Here is a 21,951-nt window from a genome sequence, read left to right on the forward strand (position 1 = left end):
GAAGGCTGTCTTAGCACCATGGTGTAAACTCCCCAGCTCCTTACAGCTATTGAAAGTAATGCCAGCAACCTACATTTTTGACAACCCCAAATCTGACACTTCTCCCCCTCCATCAGAAACTCCACGTAGGCTGCATGTCTCTTAGCAACACCTTCTGTTTTTATCATAACCACAGCAAGGTTATTATGACCTCTTTGCTACCGCCTGCTTTGTATATTTGCAGAGAATGACGTGCTGTTCAGGTGTTGTTGTTTTTAAGGCTCTGAATGCAAGTTACTGCTGCAAATAACTTTTGATCTGAATTCTCTTGACACAAGGATTTTAACACTCCTTGCAGCCAGCTTAGTATGTGTATGAAACCCGAGATCCATCCTGCTCCTTTTTAGATTAACCTTTGGCCATTACATCAGTAAAAGAATGATGACTAATGTAACTGGATATAATAGGCATCAGATAACCCTTCCTGCTTTGTTTTTCTAATCTGTTTGAATCTGCCAAGGAAAGGCCAAGTGAAGAAACTGAGAACATTTCCAGAAGGAAGCAGGGCAATCCTAAACACATTTGCATAATTGTAAGCAGCATTTTCACTCAGCAACTTCTCTCAGACTCTGGACCTCCTTACCAAAGGACAAAGGTTTATCCCATTTTTGATGGCCTGCAGGCAGGCAAAGACATTTTTTATTTAGAGAGTCCTTTGGCCTATAGGCTGACTTAGACATATGTTGAAAGTGTTTTTTTCCAATTGGTTGTTTCTGCTGTTATTACTTGATTTGTTCTTAAGTTTATTATTTCAGTTTCTTACTCACCCTTTGCCACAAGGTCTCAGGGCGGGTTACAGCAATTTAAAATACAACAGTTTACAATAAATGTAATAAGATGGGTCTATACGTGTGTGTGTGTGTGTGTGTGTGTGTGTGTGTGTGTGTAAGAGAAAGAGAGAGAATCCAACATAAATAAGGTTGATCTTCAGTATGTGGCAGAAACTACATAATGAGGGCTCCCTGTGGGGAGGGAGTTTCACAAATTAGGGCCTGCGACATAGAATGCCCTCTCCAGGGTCATGACGAATCCAAGCTTTTGAGGGTGGAGAAACTACCCTCTGCTGATCTTCACACAGGGTTTGTAGGGAAGGAAGCAGCCTTTCAGATACAGTGGTACTTTGGGTTACATATGCTTCAGGTTACATACGCTTCAGGTTACAGACTCTGCTAACCCAGAAATAGTACCTCGGGTTAAGAACTTTGCTTCAGGATGAGAACAGAAATTGTGCTCCGGTGGCGCGGTTAAGAACAGTTTCAGGTTAAGAATGGACCTCCGGAACAAATTAAGTACTTAACCCGAGGTACCACTGTACTTGGAGCTTGAGCTTTTTAGGGCTTTAAACACTAATGTGAGCCCCTTGAATGGGGCCCAGGAATGAACTGGAAACCAATTGCAATTTTCATTATATATTTTTATTGAGTAGATGAGCCCCGTCAGCTGAAGCTTTGCACAATTATCTTTGTGTTTTATTGTTATCTAACTTGAGCATCATTTGGTGGAAAGACAGTATACAATAACATAAAGAAATAGAACTCTGGGGCCCACAACACCACCAACAACAATGTGGAAGCAGCTCCTTATGAGTTTGTCTCCTAGAAAGGTCATGGGAAAGGGAGACTGAGACCAAAATGAGCTAAGGGAGAAGAGAAGGCTCCCTCTGTCTGCTGATGTCCTCTTGCTTCTCCTGGAAAGAGGAGAGTGATAGCTGTCTTTGCCAAGAACACATCAGGCTTCCTTGAGCCCCCACATTTTAGATGGTCCGCCAATAAAAATAGTTGCCAACCAACAAGGAAATAATGTGTTTGATGTTGATCTACAGTATATTCTTTTCAAGGAAAGGTTGAAACTTGTTTAGCTGTGAACATTCTTGGCACAAAATTGGATTCTTATCATTGCAGCAAGGATATCCTTGCAAATTCGGACATATTTTTAAGAACAGTTGTGAGATGAAAACATTTATGCCCTGGTCATATTTTCCTTTTGGGGATTTCTGTTTGTTTTTGTGGAAGGACACTCACTTCTGTCCTGTGCAAACAGAATCTCTGAGGCTCTTACAAGCTGCTGAAATACTAGCAGTAGAGTATTGAACCTTGTGTATCTTTTATTCTTTACCCCACAACTACATGGCTGGGTGAGGCTGGTGGGAGTTTCAGTCTAGAACATATGGTTGGCCAAGGCTAATTTTGGGACATAAATGGTCACAAGCATGTGTCATTACTCCCCATTCTGTCCCTAGCATGCGTTACATACCCTTGTTACGAGGGACAATGTGGAACGTACAGGTGATGGTTAGCAGCAGGTTCTACTCCCCACCACCCATGTTTAGAAATACACGTCTGCAACATAGGTGTAAAGGCAGGACTCACCACAGTTGAGAACCCTGAGAAAGCAAAGCTGCAGATCCTGTGGTTCCCCACAACCATGCATATTGCATTGCAGTGCACATATAGCAGCAGGTGGAACCTGCCACTACCACCCCAACTCAGACACTCAGAGATTAACCTTAATAACTGAGCAGCGCCCTTACAGTGCCTGGCAGGCTGGGATGTATGTAGGTGTGAAGCAGAGTTTTGGATGTGAGTGATAACATTTTGTTGGGAGAAGCCAAGTGAGTATAACCTATTTCCCTCCCTCCCTTCCTCTGTGGCAATTTTGTATTTGTAGCAGAATGGGCCATAAAATAAAAATGCTAGATCTGGACTTAGGAAAATTGGGTTCAAATCTCTACTCATCTACATTTTCACCATGTGGCCTTCTGTGCTTTACTGTCTCAGTCTTGTTTATATACAGGGTTGCCAACTCAAATAAAATATTGGGGACGCCAGGTAAGCCCTGCTCCACATAATCAATCACTAGACGTGTGCATGCACACCATTTGAATGGCAGTGCCCATCAACTTTGCAACCCCCAACCCCCTCAAATACTTTAATTGGGGTCCAAAGGAACCTCAGCCCCTAGGAGCTGGCTCCTAGGTATACCTATCTGTAACGGGAATCCAGATAGATAACTATAGAATGAAACATATCATTACTTTTGAAGTGATAAAATGCCTTTAGACATTGTAATGTAGTGATAGCCAATCATTGTTTGTGGAGTAACTTTGTGCACTGGAAAATTTATGGACATTGTGGTGTGACCCATAACCCACAGCAATACCCCTCCCCCCATGGTTCTTTCTCTCAAAATAAATAAATAAATAAATAAATGTTTTTTAAAAAATTAGTGGCACATCAGTGCCAGTAAAAACTTGCCACATCTGTTGTGAGCCTTCCAAACAAAGCGGCATACGTGAGCACTGGCAACAGGACCCAGAAAATTCCCTGAAATATTTGGACAATGAGAACCACTCATATAGGATTGACTTCCTGGCTGCAAGGGGGAGACGTGTGACTCAGGCCAACAGTTTTAGTAGAAATGTAGATGGTGCAACAAGGGCACAGAGTTTCCTTTGCCTAAAAAAAAAAAAAGAAAAAAAAAAAGAAAGAAAGAATAGGAAGCAGATAGTACAGACTTTACCCTGCTACAGCCAACCTGATGTATTTCAGTTGTAATTTCTACTTGTTCCATGTGACTAATTGGTTAGGTGATTTGTATGTCAATTTTCTGGCCTTGTGATTGGGTATTTAGTACAGTGGTACCTCGGTTTAAGTACTTAATTCGTTCCGGAGGTCCCTTCTTAACCTGAAACTGTTCTTAACCTGAAGCACCACTTTAGCTAATGGGGCCTCCCGCTGCTGCCACGCCACCGCCGCATGATTTCTGTTCTCATCCTGAAGCAAAGTTCTTAACCCGAGGTACTATTTCTGGGTTAGCAGAGTCTGTAACCTGAAGCGTATATAACCTGAAGCGTATGTAACCCGAGGTACCACTGTAATGTGGTATTGAGAGGTGAGAGGAAGAACTGTTAAAAAAACTAGGTTACACAGCTTTCCTATGTGTTTGATTGCAGTATTTATATGCCATCCAACAAGAGAAGTTCTCTTTGTGACTTAGAATTAAAGTTGAAGACAATCATTTTTTTCATGAACATTATTTCTCGGACTTCCCCTTACCTCCCCGTCTCTGCATCCCTATTTTTAAATTTTTTCAACAACCCTCCGCACCAGTTAGATAATTACTTATTTTCTTTTTAAAGGATTTGAAACTATACATGTTTATATGTTTTTGTTTGTTTATGTGTGTATGTTGCTTTGTTTTTATTTTGTATTGGAAAATTAATAAAATAAATAAAAAAAATAAAATAAAGTTGAAGACAATCAAATACTTGGATAAAACCATAACACATGAACTCTAAAACAGAATAAAACAAGTAACAGAGCAAATCTCACAGCAGTACACCACCCCTCCAAATCTTGAAATGGGGAGGGAACTAGTAAGCACTAAAAGAATGAAAATCTGGGGAAATAATGGGTCCTCTACCACAAACTGTGTGCAGAGAATGACTGGGAAATTAGCTTTGTAAATCCATTATGGGCTTGTTCAGCCAGGCATATCCAGTATTCAATCTGCATCATCAAGTGATGACTTCCTTGAATGAGTGGGCCATTGAGTATATTAACCAGCATTTCCCAACATCACCTTTAGTGGTTTTGGTGGAATCGTGCCATATATTGCTCTACCAGCCATCAAATGTAGAAAAATCAAGAAAGGTAAGGGCATATATTAAATCAGGCCTGAATTGGTCACGCAATTTTGTACTGAAAAGGATCAGCATTCTTATGGTGGGATGCAGGCACAGTACATCTCATTTAAGCCTCAGGGCACTTCAACCAAGGCATTTTTGTATTCCCATAATACAAAGTACAGGTGTGATTATGGGTGTGAGTCCCATAGTACAAAGTACAGGCCTAAAATCTAATTTTGAGATGTGCTCATGGGTATATTTAGCTCCAGTCCAGGGACGCCGACTTATAAAAAATATTGGGGGGGGCGGGGGCCCATACCGACTCATAAAAAATATGGGGGGGGGCCAAGACCTCCAAACTGCTGCTGCTGGGGGAACGAAAGGGGCGAGTCCCGGGCTGCCCCGACCTTAAGTGAACCTGTGAGGGGCCGCCCTTTGCGGCAGCCGATTGGCTGCTGCCGTGGGCGGTGAATATTAATGAGCTAGGGGGAATCCCCGCTTCTCGCGGGGCTGACGCCAGCCCCGCGAGATTGTTGATGGGTCGAGAGCCCGCAACCCCACCCCCTCTCTAGATCGGGAGTGGCTTTGTTTTAACTCATTACTGAATGTATTTTAAAAGGTAACTATCGTCAAACAAGGAAAATAAAAAATACCAACATAATTTTGTGATTTTACAAAGCATAATATAACTAATAATTTTCTTAAATTATTGGGGGGGCAGAGCCCCCCCAAACAAATTTTTGAGGGGGCTCGGGCCCCCTCAGGCCCCATGGAGTCGGCGCCTATGCTCCAGTCCAACAGCTATTTGGAAAGAATTGGACCCTCACAAATGTGTATTTCTCAAGAGGCAAGCAGCTGCAAGAGTGTGTTTGTGTGTATGTGTGTGTGTGTGTGTGTGTGTGTGTGTGTGTGTGTGTAGTTCAGATTGAAGCATGCAATGTGTATCTTTTGTACCTAGAAATAACTACCCCCTCCAAAAACTTGCATTTGAACTAACCCTGAATCTCTAGACTGCCTTTTAGCAGTGAATTTTGGCTTGTGTTTCAAAAAGTTTTAAGTTCTGCTCATGTAAATTTTGAACTAATTTAGAATGCTCCCTCTGAAGAGTGCAAGAAGGTTTATATCACTGAGGCTAGGATATCTGTTCTACATGATTTCACTTTCTGCTCAAAATATGTCTTTAATGCTCTTATCACTGTGTGCCTTCTGGGTTCTTGAGGAGAATTTGCCAAAGACGGAATGCTTATTTAGGGATAGTAATTACATTTGGAAAGACTCTTGCATGCTGAAGTTTAAAACTGCAAGGGAGGAACTGATTCAAGGGGATAAGAGATTATGGAGTTTGGAGAATTAGGATTTGATCAACCAGTTTTTCTCCAGCAGAGTCCTTCGCCTGACATACATTTGTTAGCTATTATAACACCTATTGTATTTTACTCGCACACATATGTGCAAAGTATAGCTGCAATTTTAAGAAATAATATTACAGTCTCAAAAGTTTTTCCTTTCTCTGTATGATAGAACATAACTATTCATTAGAATAAGATTTTATTTAAACTGTTTCATTACAATAAGAAGGGCAATAGCTTTGTAGTAGAGCATCCACTTTTTATGAAGAAGGTGTCACGTTCAGGGCTATTTTTCAGCCCGAACTCTCTGGAACTCATTTCTGGCACCTCTCAGGTGGGCATCATTTCCATTCTAAGTGAATGAGTGAGGTGTTCATGTTGTTCTGGCACCTCTTTTTCTAGAAAAAAGCACTGGTCAGGTTCAATCCCTGGCACCTCTAGTTTGGGTTGGGAATGTCCCGTCTGAAACCTTGGAGAGCAACTTCCAGCAAATCAGCTAAATGGCACAATGATCTGACTAGGTAGAGTACAGCTTCCCATGCATATTATTAAACTTAATTACATTTATATTCTACCATTTCTACAAGGAGCTCAGTATGGCGTTCATTGTTCTCTTCCTCCGCTTTTTAAACTCATAGCAACCCTGTGAAGTAGGTTAGGCTGAGGAGATAGTGGTCATCCAGCTAGCTTCATGGTCCAACACTCTAACTGCAACCCCAAACTGGTGTCAGTCAGTCACAATATGAATCACCAAAGTGTTGGGATCCCCATCCTATTGCAATGAGTTTGGGAGATGAAATCATCTGCAGGAAATAACAGAATTTTTTTTCAATTGTAGTCTCGGGATTCTGGAATGACTGTTCTCAGCAGGGTACAATTTAGGCATTAAGATCAATTAAAGAGAGGTTAGGACTTTATTTTATTTTATAGTCTCTTATGAGAGGCAGAGGGTGTCATTACTGGTGTTGCAGTAAGGCTTTTGGATGGAATTAAAGGTAGTGCTGAAGCAAAAGTTCCATCAGCACAAGGTCAATGGAATGTTCCTTGTACAATGGAATGTTTTTCCCCCTTTCTCCCTCTCCGTGTCCCCTAAATCTGTTTTAGGGGTTCCCCCAATCCTCTGGAACAGATTTGGACACATCACAGGGCAAATACAGGGCAAAAGGGAAGTCCCATTTCTCAAGTGGGAATCATTTGACTTCTGCAATTGTTTAGTTGAATACCGCCCTTCGTCTTTATTTTATTCTGGTTTTAATATAGTGCAATTGAACTTTTGGAAAGTTCTAGAAATGTTTTCAGTCAATATTAGCTAGTGCTGTTACAAGTAGGGAGTTAAATAAATACACTTTGCTGAACTTAGAACAGTTTGTCGGAAAAAGATACATTGCTTGTGTCAAAGAGTTTTCCTCTGAAGATAAATATGCAAGTTTATCTCCTATAATATGGTTTTGCCTTATTTGTCTGTGATACTTCATGCTCCTAGTCTGATTTGCTCCTATTTTATGACAAATCACTCTTGGCCTGAATTGCAAGAAGATAATTTGCTGTCTTCCTTATTGTGCTACACTAATGTTGCTGCCAATGATAATAACCATAATCACCTTTGTAAATAGCTTTTTTGAGTGATTACTTCAAAACCCAAAGAAAACTGAGCTGATTTTTACAGAGACTTGTGTGGCAGTCTTGATTCTCCTTTACTGCCAAGACAAAATGGGTGCATGTCCTTGAAATATGTACAAGAGAACAGAAGTGTGGCCAACAACTACAAGCTATTTTGAAAAAACTTTGCTGCTGTGCCATATACTCCTTCTGTTCATTTATTTAAAACATTTGTAGGTCACCTTTGAGAGTAAAACTCGAGATGTCCTCCATAACTGAACACAGTAAAATACAGTGCAATATAATACAATACCACAAAAATTTCCAGACTCCAGTAAAACTGGCAATTGTAAAACAACCAAGCAGCCCCAAACTTAAATAAAAACTGTATAACTTTAACAAGATATATCTATATCTATAACTAGTTCCTGGGACTCACATGTGAAGAGAGCACTCTTGTGCTCAGGTTCTGCTTGTGTGTATCCAATAGGCATCTTGTTGGCCACTGTGAAACACGTGTCTGGGGTAGAGATGGGCCTGTGCTCTGATCCAGCAGGGCTCTCCTTAAGTTCTTAAGAAAACCCACCACCAGCAGAAGAACATAGTATAATAACAGAATAGAGCACTGTTCAAGAAGAGGTTAATGAAAACAGGCAAGGCTTTAATGCTTTCTTAAACACCCAGGAAAGGATTAAATTAATGACTCCTGTAAGCAGAAGACTGTGCAAGGATTTCCACTTGTGCACTGGGACTTTTCCCTCTCTCTCCTCGCCCCCAAATTGGCTTAGGGGTCAAAAGAATCCATGGAACAGGGGCAGGGGCAAGCTGAAATAGAACTATCACCTTAGTGTGCTGTTGAATTCCTCCCCTTGAAACAGGGGTGGACTTTGGTAATCTTTCATAATATGGTGCCCTGTGCAAGGCCAAAATTTTGTGCCTCCAAATGGATCTTCTCAATTATGGATCTTCTGAATGTTGCACCCTTGCACCACACTAAATGCGGCATTGCTTGAAGTGTTGTTTCTTGGAGAAGGTCAGTTGGTTGCGTGTTTCAGAGCTGCAAGGCCACTACATTACATGCCATTTTTCTTGTCTCTGCCAGCTTAACTGTTCTTGGAAAAGGGCTTCCACTGCTGGTCTTTCAGGTAACTCAGACCCAATTCATTTAAATTTAAGGCTTTGAAGATCAAAACAGCACTTTAAATTGGGCTCAGTAATGCACCAGCAACTTCACCAACTCTTCAGAAGCCTCAACTGGTTTGTCATGTGGTCCCGCAAGGTATTGGGGAGGCTGGATCAAGTTTCTGTGCAGCAGTGCTGGAGCCTTCAGTCAGAATGGCTGGGGAGAAGACACCCAGTCATGCAGCTCCACTGTAGAACAATTTGTGCCATAGCAAGCTGCCTTAGTTTAACACTGACTTCCTGCTCTGTGCTTCCTGCTCTGTCCTGTGGCTTCAGCTCGACAGTTTTTTGAGAGGAAGATCATCTTCTAGAGTGAAAGAACTACCTGATCCTAAGAACTAATTCTGTGTTGCTGTATAGTTCCTGCAGCTTATATGCAATGGTAACTATGTGAGGCAGGAGAGATGGGCCATGCCTGCTTGTCCTACACCACCAGCACCCCTGACAGCTCCTCAAACACAACCCTCACCTTTGGGGCCATGTCTACAGCAGAGCAGTTTGCTGTATATGAGTAGGTTGCTTCTGTGAAGTGGAACCCTAAGCTCTGCAGGTTCCAATGCATGGGGACGGCCTACACATACACTCAGTAGACTATGCTGCTGGAGATCTGTTTTCAAATGAATGGGCAATACTGTGAATGGAGCAACATGGGGCACTACAGTGCCTAAAGATACCCCAGATTTAACAGTCTTAATGCCTTTGCTGCTCGTGGCCAGCTAGGAAGAGAGAAACATCAGCATTCATCAATGCACAGACTTGAGGTAAGGTACTTGGGTATTTATACCCTTTACAACAGATCCAAATCCAGCTCCCAATGTTGTGAAAAGTCAGCAATCTGGCCCCTGAGTGAACATCTCTTGGCCCACTAGTTACTAATAATCTAAGGCAAAAGAAGGGAATGGAAAAAGGAAAAGGTGTTGCTGGTTAGCCATTTGGTGTTGGGAGGGAAGGAAGATTGGCAGGGGCACCTCTTATTCCCCAGTCCAAGTGTTCTTCAAAGAACATGAGTGAGGACCAAGGTTTTTAAAACGAAGGCAGAGTGTCCTTCCTTGCTTTCAGTACAGATTCTTCTGAGAAAACAGAACTCTTTCCTTCCCCCTCCCTCTGAAACTGAATTGTTTAATCAAAGTGGAAGTCATGGCTGCTCCCAGTGTCACTTACTTTCTTTCTGAAGGCATGAGCCCTGCCTATTACATTTTTGTTAAATACACACATATAAAATATTTGCATTAATTCTGTAGATATTCTACTTATATTAATAGCCCCTTAAATCCTTATGACAGAATGCCGCCTTTGTAGCTTTAGACTATATAAATAGTTCTAAATACTGGGCTGACTTTCACTTCTTCAGGATAATCTTATGATATCCTTAATACTGAATGGTGGCTGCAGATACTTCCACTAAGCCCTTTTAAGACCTAAATTGGGGTCACTTTGAAGGCGGGGCCACTGTGGGGGCTTGTCTCCTTGCATTTAATAGCAGTGTGAGTGAGACCATGAATTTGTGCCCATTTCTTAAATTTGTTCTTGTTCTTAAATTTGGTTAATAAATTCACTGGAGGATGTTATGAAAGTCTCTTTCATTGCTGACAAGACATCTTCGGCAATGCGGCTGATTGGAAAAGGAGGAATTCTCAAGACAAACCCCCAAACAATTAGTGTTTTGTTCACTAAGTGTTAGGAAGAAGAGGCTGGGCCATTTGCCACTGTGAAATTGGTGGTTGTCAGACAGCTGTCTTACCCATTTAGAAACAACTAATGCTAATTGTGCATAATCCTCTCATAAGGAATCAGTTGGCCCAACTGCCAATAAGCACTGTTTATGAAGCCTGTAAGTCATAGTTGGATGCACAGTAGTAGCAGCTTCCATTAATCTGGTCATTTATTTTCTCTCTGGAGATTGCAGAACTCAGTGAAATAATTGGGTCTTTCCAAGTTTCCCATAACAGAAATGTTTAAAATATAGCCTAGAAAATAATTATTGTAGCATTTTTACCTAGCTCTTCTCTTGAAAAGCTCCCAGAGTGGCTTTCTGATTAATAAAAACAAGAGAGTCCTGTCATCAGGGTCTCAGTCTACAAGACATAAAAGAAAAAAAAGGAATGAAGAAGGAAGGGAAGAAAGGCAAATGTGGGTCTTAGTTCTTAAAGCTACAGTTCTTAAAATGATAATCTGGGATGGAAACTGTTCAGGTTTGCTCTCTAAGGGCTACGAAAAAGTCCTGAAAAATCTCTGTTTCAGACCATGGAGAGAAAAAGCCAAAGGAATCAGACAGTACTGGGCCAGAGGGATCAATGATCTGATTAAAATATAAGGCAGGTTTTAATCAGGCATAATGGATGGGGGGATGCGTTGAAGGTGTTGTTTTTTGAAACAGCCTTGTTCAAAAACTCAACTGTTGGGCAGAGGGACAAATCATGGTTTGATGCGGCCTCTAGTGGGCTTCTTTTACATGGAGAGTCCCCAATTAACCCCAGTGGACTTAACTGGCAGTAAGTTGGGACATACATTTAAATTTCCTGCATCCTGAGAGCAATGCTATATTTGGGGGGGGGGGGGCAGCTTTTGGACACTGTCAGAAATGTAAATAGCATCTCTAAGCTGCCCCACTGCTCAGAAGAGCACAGTAAAGGGGTGAGGTTGGTGATGGGCCCTACTGGTGCACTGGGGTCCTGGCAATTGCCCAAGGAGTGCTGAAGCCAGTTCTGGCTGGTTGGCAAAAATGAAATACCTATTTCAATATGCATGGTGGGTTAGGTTGGAGGATGGTAAAGAATACTGCAACACTTGATGTGGCTACCAGATAGTTTGCTAATTTGTATGACTTCTCCAGTTGGATCTTTTGTTATGCCTAAATATTTTTCAAATTTTTTCCTGTCCAGACAAACTAGATTTTGTACCCTTTTGAGACATAAATCAATTTATTTGTCTTGTCCCTGTTTTTAATATCAAAGGCTAAATCTTGGTTACCTGCCCTGATCCCTTGGGCACAGACAAGCCTGGAGTCCACATAAATAATAACATCCAAAGTAGGCTTCGCAAAACATTTAGTAGAAATATATTTATAGAGCTTACAAAGGGTGACTTTGCCAAAGGTTCTGCTTTTGATCTTACTGGTGTAGTCTTATCATATATACACTTCCATTTCACACAAGCAAAAAAACTTATCTTTCTTTCTAATGGCTTCTGTTAGCTTTGAAACTGGTTTCAGTTAAATATGTTATCTCAATTTTATGTGAAAATTGACCATTTAATTATATTTTGTTGGAATAATCATGGTTTTGCTGTCGTCATCCCTAACAGATTTTATCTTGGAGAAACCATCTGATAGCAATCTAAAAGTTGAAAGGAGAGGTGGTTCAAAAGATTTTCAGCTTTGGTCACTGCTGTGTGCCATTGAAAAGCAACTTGCCATACCACAGGCAAGAAGACAAACAAAGCACTTTCAGCTCCTTATGCACAACCAACACATGGTGTTCTACAGCAGGGATTGTTGCAAACCTACTAATTCTGTATATCATTTTCCCAGTTATAAAAACCTCCAGATATGTCACACATGACTTGATTTCATGTCTCTCTGTTTAATCTGACCAGGTTGCCAGATTACCTATGTCAACTAGGAGAAATTATGAACTATAGCAGTTTGGACTTCAAGACAGTATTATCTTCCTTCACCCATTTCTTGTTATTCTGTCATGCTTCCATGAGACATCTAATCACATCAAAAACCACTGCCTATCAAAAACATTTGCTTGATTGACCTTTATAAATAAATAAATAAACTGGACACTGTGGTGATAAAACTCTTTGAATGAAACTAAAGTGTTAATGCTGCAGGGACTAGTCCTGGTGTATTGACTGGAATCATGCTCTGCTGTGTTGAAAAGTGAAGTTCAGCACTGAACCATAGGTTAATGTGGCTAACTCGAAATTTACATTTTGTGGGGGGACAAAACCTAGATTTTATCCAAATAAACTACCTTTTATTGTAAATTTAAAATGTTTTTTTTAAAAAACACACACACACTCACTCTCTCTCTCTCTCTCTCTCTCACACACACACACACACAGGCTAAGCGATTATTAGTACATTGTTTTTGTAAATGATAGAGTGTGCCATACAACAACTAGGACTGCATACACACCACACACTAAAAGCATTTTCCCCGCACCCACATAATCCTTAGAACTGTCATTCATCCCTCACATAACTATAATTCCCAGCAGCCTTAAACTACAGGTCCCAGGAAACCAATATTTACATATGCTACACTTTTAATGAAATGTATGCAAGGCTTCATTTGAGTTCATGCACCTGTCATCTTATGAATTAAGCAGTGGAGACATGTGACACAAATAATGGAATAGGATGGGTTTCTTCGTGCTTATGCCAACTGTATTACTCCATGTCTGGCTCCAAGTCATTGTTATATATGCAGTTTACTTATAACCATGTCAATCTCAAGCATCATTTAATGCACAAAGAGTCCTGTTCATTCAAAGCGAATTACACCTCAGTACAAAGTGCCAGCAAAAAGCCCTTAAGTGTTGTCATCAGTACAGGCTCTTAAATGCTTAATGGGCTGAGTGCTTGTTTTCTATACTTGTATGGGTTTCACATTCAAATGGTTCCTGCATAGCATTTTAGTTATGTGCATTTTAATTCTTGGTTCCTTATACTTTAGAACAGGTACGTCCAACAGGTAGATTGAGATCGATCTACTGGTAGAAAAGTCTTCCTCCTTCCTAAAAAAAGCTCAACAATTTTGGCCACCCCTACTTTAGAACAATTCTTCAACAGCAACATCAGTTTTAATTGCTGGAGCAATCCAAACATCATTTAGTTGTCATCTTCTGCTTCCATCTGCTTAAAAGCATTACTGGGTTGTCTGTGGCAATGGGAGTGTCAAACGAATACCTAATTTCTTTGGATGTACCTTCAGAAATCAAGAGACTTAAGTTGACCCAATCGATCATTGGCAGAGCAATTGGCTAACATGAAACCTGCTGGTCTTGCTGCCCAGGTGGATGTTTGTGTGTGTTGGGTAACCAGTTGGAAGGAAATGCAGTATGCCAGCTCCGGGGCATGTTAGGTGAATGGGAGGACTTTGGATCCAACCCCAGCATGGCCCCTTCTCTCTGCCCCAGGGGTACTGGTGACAGCCTCAGCTGAACCATTAACTCATCAGGTAGCTTTAGTCAAACCACTGCCACTTTCAGCTCCTTTCCTCATACCTGCAATTTAGGGATAGTAATACTGTGAACAGCATCTTAAAAAGCAGAGATACCACCTTGCCAACAAAGGTCCATATAGTTAAAGCTATGGTTTTCCCAGTAGTGATGTATGGAAGTCAGAGCTGGACCATAAAGAAGGCTGATCGCCAAAGAATTGATGCTTTTGAATTATGGTGCTGGAGGGAGACTATTGAGAGTGCCATGGACTGCAAGAAGATCAAACCTATCCATTCTTAAGGAAATCAGCCCTGAGTGCTCACTGGAAGGACAGATCGTGAAGCTGAGGCTCCAGTACTTTGGCCACCTCATGAGAAGAGAAGACTCCCTGGAAAAGGCCCTGATGCTGGGAAAGATGGAGGGCACAAGGAGAAGGGGACGACAGAGGATGAGATGGTTGGACAGTGTTATAGAAGCTAGCAACATGAATTTGACGAAACTCTGGGAGGCAGTGGAAGACAGGAGTGCCTGGTGTGCTCTGGTCCATGGGGTCACGAAGAGTCAGACATGCCTGAATGACTCAACAACAACAACAACAACACTGTAAAATTAATTGTAATGCTCTGAACAGCTTTAATCACTAGGGAAGTTACCTTATTCTTTATCTACTCCTTTGTCACCTTTTTTTTTTCTCTCTCTCTCTCTCTCTGTCTCTGTCTCTGTCTCTGTCTCTGTCTCTCCCTCTCCCCCCCCCTCTCTTTTTCAGTATGCCTTCTAAATAATACGTTGCCAGTATGGGCTAAGCCATTAATGAATGAAATTACTGAATGAAGACAGAAGTAATTACTCTTCGAAAGCTCTTTCCCATTTCCCACCGGGCAAATTTGGAAATCTGGCAAATTTGAAAAACGTGATGCCCTCCTCACCTTCCTCATGGCTCTAGTTTTGTTTTTCAGCAACGATCTAGACAGTTTAAAGAGTTTCAATTTGTAATGACAAAATGTATTTTGACCCAGAAACCTCTAAATAGAAGCTAGAGCAACCAAGCTGACAGCAGGTTCACAACAGACAATTAATTTAGAAAGTTATCAGTCAGTAGAAAATTTTTGCTTTTGTTTACATCTGTGAAACAGATGGCCAAATACAAGATTATTTGATTAGATCTTTTATGCCTGTTTGAAATTAATTCAGCACCGTATTATTTGAAAAAACTTGTGTGATATACTTAACACAATCTAACTAAGGAGATTTATGGCAGCATCATTGTTCTTTGATGTGAAATTGGGAAAGTCCCAGAACATATTAAATTATGCATCTGGTGACTGCCAAGTATATGAGGTGTGACAATACACCAATATAAATGCTGCCATCTATTGATGTATGATAGCTACTGTTCTTTCAACCATTATCTTATTTTACTCTAATCTGTCATTACAAAGCACTTGCAACAATTACTTGCTCCTCATTGAAGTACTCTAGACCAAACTCTCCAATATAACCTCTCCGCATGTTTCTGTTTTAAGTTGTTGAGCATCTGACTCTTATTCTGCCAAGATCTACTAGTTACTTTTCTGCTGACCACATAGGACATTTGGCTCATCCTTAAAATGCAGTCCAAAACTGAAAAGTTCTAACTGCACTGCAGTTCATGGGGTAGACCATGCACATTTTCTTGCCCCAATTTATGTTTTCCTTTAAACAATCAATTTATGGACTTCTCTGTGGGTGCATCAACAGAAAGGCTTGCACAAGCCCATTGGAGCACATGAAACTTGCTCAGACACAGTTCCTGGCTCCATTTGAAACATGGAGAGAGACTCGGTGGTTTAGACCACAGAGCCACCCACGTCCTGTTATGGAGAGACACTACCTTCTTGTAACCCAAGCTTGCTTGAATTTCATACCTAAATGGTACACACATTGCAACAGTCTCTCGTCTTTGCTTTCCAAACCAAAGGATAGGAGCATGACAGTTTGACTGTTTATTTTATGAAGGAACTCAGTAATGCTTTACAGCTGTTTTAACTGCTTCATGAAAAGTAAATAAATTGATCTGCCCACATGAGTCTGAATTAATTCCCTCTTTAGAAACGTTCTAGAGGCTTTCCCCCAACTTCCTAAATGGGTGAGGAATATTTTACAAAAATATAATGCATTTTGCAGAGGACGCAATATACTCTGGCTATCAACAACTGAAGTGGCTACTTTCTTTACTCTTAGGTAGCATCGTTTTGCTGTCACTGGGAAATATCTGATTCTAAGCAAGAAAGTTCTGCTGTTCTGCTGATAGTTACAAGTATTTGAGAGGGCAGAGTAGAGTAAGGTGGTTTATATTTTGGAAAAGAGGACAAAAGCAATCTAATTATACAGTATTTACAAAATATATGAACTTCTAGAAGGCCCAACCAGTCCCATCTTCTGCACTAAAGCAAAATGATTTCTCTACAATATATGCTATTTATACCTTAAGGCTAGACCAGCTTAGCTGAAAGCACTGGCAGCAAATTTCACCAGGATCAGAACCAGTTACCAGCTCAGGGGCTTATAAATACTCAACTCCTTTTTGAGGAAATCATTAAGGAGACCCTGAATTCTTCTTTGGATTGGATTCAAATCTGAGCTGGAGAAGAATTTCTGATTTACATCCCATCTAGCCTTCCAATCCCAAAATGGAGAATGAGAAGGAAGGAAGTGGTTTGGGGGGTACAACTTTCTAAAGTTGTATTGACATGTCTATTTCCAATATGGTACATTTTCTGAGCCACTGGAACACAAATCCCAGGGGAATTTTCCCATTTTCCTTTGATACAGATCCCCCAGGACTTGAGTTGACAAATCCTAATGCCACAGGTCAGTGAGTCTTATTGGGGGATGGAGTTGAACCAGACTCCAATCCTTCATAAGCCTCACTGCCTGCTAAGGTTTTATTGGCTACAGACTTCTGCTTTAACAGGATAACATTGATTTTGAAATGCTTTGTGCTCCCTATTCTTTGAAGCTACAGTCTAAACAGGTAGAGAGAGATAGCAAGAAATGTGGTGGCTGGTTTTGTTGGACTGTCTTGAAGTACAGAGTACTAATTTCAGATTGAAACATTTCTTCAGGTACGGTATAATGTTGCCTCCCCCTTTCTTCTTCAAAACATGCATTCCTTGGGGAGCAAGGGGGCTGTGTGAGGGAGTTAGATTGTGCACCAGGCTGTGATTGCTGAGGCAGAAGGGATCTATCCTGATTAAGAGGGAATTTCCTGTCTCTTTTAAGGACAGTTATAAAGGACTTTCCCACTGAGAAGGGGAAGTAAGAGAACTATAGAAGAGAAAAATGAGAATGAAGTATTATAGAAAGGGTGGGTGAAAACAGGTGGGAGGGTAGCCGTATCAACTGACATTCTGTTGCAATATCAAATACCTCTTATTTAGCAGCACGCATTCAGCTGGAAATATTTGATGGCAGTATGAACTTGAGTTGGTGGGATTTAAAATGCAATTCCTGTCCTCACTGTATTGCAATGTAAGGTAGATAAATGGAGGACTACATGCCCAAAACAAAGGACACCTGCTTACAAACTGTGTAGTAGTGAGGCAAGGAAGAAGGGCTACCCCTATGCTATTCATATAATCAGTTATCAGAAATCAATATATTCATATATGCTCACACATAATCAGGGCTTACAGTATTTTATAATCCATTTTGAATCAAAGGGAAGCTGTGCCTTAGCTAACTGCATACTGCTTGAAACAGCAAAATTAGGAGCCGACCTTTCCCCTACAAACATCTGTGTACCCTGGACAAGGGGAAGACGTGAATCAGAGATTCTGGTACAAAATCCCCTCAGATACAGGCTAAATTAATCCACAGAACAGGAAGAGCAAAACCACAAAATCTCCAAAACTCCCTGTCCTGTCATAACTAGGGGAGAGGATAGACAGAGCGTCACTGCAAGCATCGGAAAGCAGAACTAGAACTCCGTGCTTGACCAGTGCTTGACCAGGAGCTGGTAGCATGGCAAGAAGCTTGTGATTGGCTAATTTTCGCTGGCAATATTGTGACTGTCTCATGATTGTCTCATGATCTATGATTTGCTGTGATCTGCTCAGGTATAAAGACCTCTGGATTTTTGTCAATCCAGATTTGCCTTCCCAGCCAAAACAAACTACAGCTTTTGATCAAAGCACGCTACCCTCCCCTCCCGATGCGAAACTAATATATGTATGCTATTTAATGGAGCTCAAAGCCATACAATCAAACTGTCTAGGGAGAAAATGAAAATTCCAGATATATTTTTAAGCATTTACATTATTTAAAACACTGTGAGCTGTAGAAGTTTTGTACCATTAGAGGGCCTATCTTTTGCTTTTCCAAGTACAGAGTAGCGTTTATGAATGGGTATTGCAAACTTTCTTTTCATATCTCAACAGTACATTCTGTAGAATTCATCTCCACTGAATCTTGTTTCCGTCAGTTCAGTCAAACTTGTGTTGCACAACATGATAAAATTTCCTCTGCTGTGCTCCTATTAGAATACAGTATCTGAGAGACTCTACAATGCATTGAGCTTCATTAAGTTCAGCTACAATAAAATTAATGGAAATTTTACTATTTCCTCCAGTGGAAGTTGGACAGTGTCTCTAATTGAGCACACTTGTAAAGTGCAAAAAGGGTGGCATCTTATTGTGTCTTTGGGCTTTGCTCATGCAACAGGGCTTCATCTTCCACTCCTCCCTCCTGTAACCTCTACGTTCCTCCTCAATCTGTGCTCTAGAGTATGGGGGACCTCCAGAACAGATTGGGAAGGAGAGGAAGAGGAAGTTCCATTACATGAGCAGAAGTTCACCAATGTGATGTTGAATATCATCCAAGATGTTAGAGAACAAGTTACGACTTGAAGATGGCAATATGCCATCTTTTTGGTAATACAACATAGGCACATCCCCAGATCAAAGTTCTATATACATTTCAACTTCTTTTGCCTGCTCACAGTTAGATGAACATTTCAGAAATAAGGGACTTTTGGTGTTTGGTTTTAATACTTTTGTTGTTGTCATGTTCTGAAAAAATGGCCTACTCTAGTTAGATGAACATAATTAGTAGGATTTGTAACTCCCACTTGGGTGGGGCTAGTGAGACAGTTGTCTTAAATTGCGCAAAAGCTGAATTATTGCCTTTAAAGACACAGGTACAGTGGTACCTCGGGTTAAGTACTCAAATCGTTCTGGAGGTCCGTTCTTAACCTGAAACTGTTCTTAACCTGAAGCACCACTTTCGCTAATGGAGTCTCCCGCTGCTGCTGCGCCGCTGGAGCACGATTTCTGTTCTTATCCTGAAGCAAAGTTCTTAACCCGAGGTAACATTTCTGGGTTAGTGGGGTCTGTAACCTGAAGCATATGTAACCTGAAGCGTATGTAACCCGAGGTACCACTGTACTTATGTTGTTTCAATGTAAAACAATTGTGAGCTGTGCTAGTTTAATATATCTAATCTGTGCATGCCACCACCCCATTAAAATCAAAGGCAAATAACTGATCATTGGTACACTATTGGATATAACAACTTAATGTACTTCTTAATGTAATATCTTGGGGCTGGCATGAGCTGTGCTGTTTCACAGCTATGAAATGTTTACCAGCTTGGATATAATTTCTCCTCAAAACAGTAGGTGTTTCATGTATTCAGACATTCTTATTTAGAAATGCCTAACCAGATGCTTAGAACATTTGTACAAGTTTTCATTTGTTTAGATTGCAGTTTTAACCTTTTGGATTTTTAAATTATGGTTGTAATTTTTTTAGTGGAAATTATTATTTTAGCTTTTTTGTAAAAAAAATCGCTTTGAGGTTTTTTCCTACAATAAAGCAGTATATAAATGTTATGAAATGATAGAATAATGATATTTTAAAAGGTGCTTAGGATTATGCAGAAGAAGACTGAAAAGAAAAGGAGGCAGTGACAGGGTTATGGGGGCTGAGAGACATGCATGAGCTGTGTCAGGGTGGGTATACTAATGCAGCAAACATTCCTGTGTAAGAATATCTGATCAGGGTGCATTCATGACCTCCACTAAAATTAACTACTGAGGCTTCACATGCCAGCATATATTTCACCCTCCACTGTGCATCCTTTGACAAAGAAGAGCAGGCTGCATTGTAAATGGATATTCTACCTTCATTTTAAATATTATTCCAATAAGTATGAATTTCCGGGTCCCAGCTTGTGAGCGAAGTAAATTTTCCTATGATCACTATAAAAGAGTAAGCAGTTCATAGCTTGGTTTTGTTCTCATTACTGTGGTGTTACCCTGAGGTTGATGTTGTCTGTTTGAGATTCTGAAATTCAGTTTCCATGTTTATTGTGAATTCCTGTCTGTAACTTTTTCAGATAAGTTTTTCAGATTTGTTTGTTTTAAAGGAGTAATACCTGAGGACTCTAAAGCCAGCTTAATGCACGCAAGCTGTATTGTAAGGGAATTATGCGAGAAGAGGCTTCCAGAGTTAGCCCTACCATTAGGCAGAGTGAGGCAACTGCTTCAGGCAGCTGATTTGGGGCATTGAGAAATGTCGCATATTGTTAGCTATTTAATTTGTGGTGGTGGTGATTGTATCTTTACAGCGGGAGTGGCATTTGTGGGATTTTCTGCCTCAGATGTCAAAACAACTTGGCTGGCTTTGATTATTTCCATGCACCTTGATGTAAAGGGAAGCACTATTTATTTTGCCTCTGGCTGCTAAATGTCTTGGACTGGCTCTGGAGGCAGAAAATATCCTTCAGGCAGTTAAAAGTATTGCTGCTACTCACCCAAGGCATGTGTTCCATCTATACAGACAAGTTTCTACTTCTGACACCCTTTAAAAATAAAAATAAAAGATGATTGCGTGCACATATACCCGGGAGTGCTTATTCTGATAGTGAAGGTTGTTACACATGTTTGAGTTGCACTTTTTCTATAACAAATACAACCAGCATATAGCAAGAATAAGTACACTGTTAAATATCATAAAGTTTTAAAGGAACTCAAATTCCTAGGAGGCAAAAAGGATATAATTTTAAAAAATGAGTAAGATTTAAAAAGGAGTAATTGCTATTTCTTTACACTAACACCCATTCTTCAGAAGCCTGTGCAAGGAAGGCAATTGGAGAGTCAAATAAATCAATGAGGTATATGGTTTGAAATTAGTTCAGAGGTGAATCTAATACCTTCATATGTATCAGGATTTTTTGCCCAAATACCTAGAAATGTTATGCTGACTTCTGGGAGTGGCTTGGGGGTAACACAACCAGTGCAATTTTATCATAAGTTTTTGCCAGTGTTTCTGTATGACCAAAACTTTTAGACTGTAAATTATGCAAGCCTATATCATTTTTTGAAGCATGACAATACTGCCACTTGGCTTCTCCCCCCCCCCCCCAAGTTTAATTAAAAGCGTATTAGTTAAGTAAGTTTAAATAAATGTTAAAAATTAAGAACTAATAAAAAAATTGTAGCACAGTTACTTGTTATATTGTTATTCCATCATTCCTCAGCGGTTGTCTTGTTTGCTCAAGTGGGAGAGGACACTTAGCATGGAGAAAGTCTCCTAATGGAATTTCAGAAGAAGGGGCCCATTCCTTCATTCCCCAGATGACTTCTTCTCTTTGTGAAAGGGGAACAAGCTCTGGCAGGGGCTTAAGAGGAATCCTGGATTGTGGTCCTAGCCCAGGAAAAGACAACTTTCCCTGATAGAAGGTGTCCTTCTCTCAAGTAGAACAAACACACTCAAAAGAACAGAATTCCCACCTCTCCCCTTCCTGTTTTTCTTCACAGCAACCCTGTGAAGCAGGTTAGGCTGCAAGGTAGTGATTGGCCCAAGATCACTCAATGAACTTCATCATGCCTGTGTGAGAATTTGATATACCATCCAACACTGGCATACCACGTCCTAATCCAACACTTTAAGCACTACATTACTCAACTAAGAGGCCAACAGAGAGAACATTGACGTTAAAATA

At 40.6% G+C, this 21,951-nt stretch overlaps 1 protein-coding gene and 1 long non-coding RNA gene across 9 annotated transcripts in view; one reads left to right on the forward strand and one right to left on the reverse strand.

Moving 5' to 3' along the window:
• The window catches only part of NAV2 (neuron navigator 2), a 559,460-nt gene that overhangs the window by 331,845 nt on the left and 205,664 nt on the right, over nt 1-21,951 (forward strand). The window lies entirely within an intron of this gene.
• Nucleotides 6,546-21,951, reverse strand: part of LOC309327507 — a 36,398-nt gene continuing 20,992 nt past the window's right edge. The window contains exons 3-4 of the long non-coding RNA XR_014150554.1: nt 10,793-10,871; nt 6,546-6,818 (exon numbers count right to left, since the gene is read on the reverse strand). This is a non-coding gene — a long non-coding RNA (uncharacterized lncRNA). The remainder of the gene's footprint in view (nt 6,819-10,792; nt 10,872-21,951) is intronic.

The sequence above is a fragment of the Podarcis erhardii genome (genome assembly GCF_964252035.2).
Source record: "Podarcis erhardii genome assembly, chromosome: 1".
Classification (NCBI taxonomy): domain Eukaryota; kingdom Metazoa; phylum Chordata; class Lepidosauria; order Squamata; family Lacertidae; genus Podarcis; species Podarcis erhardii.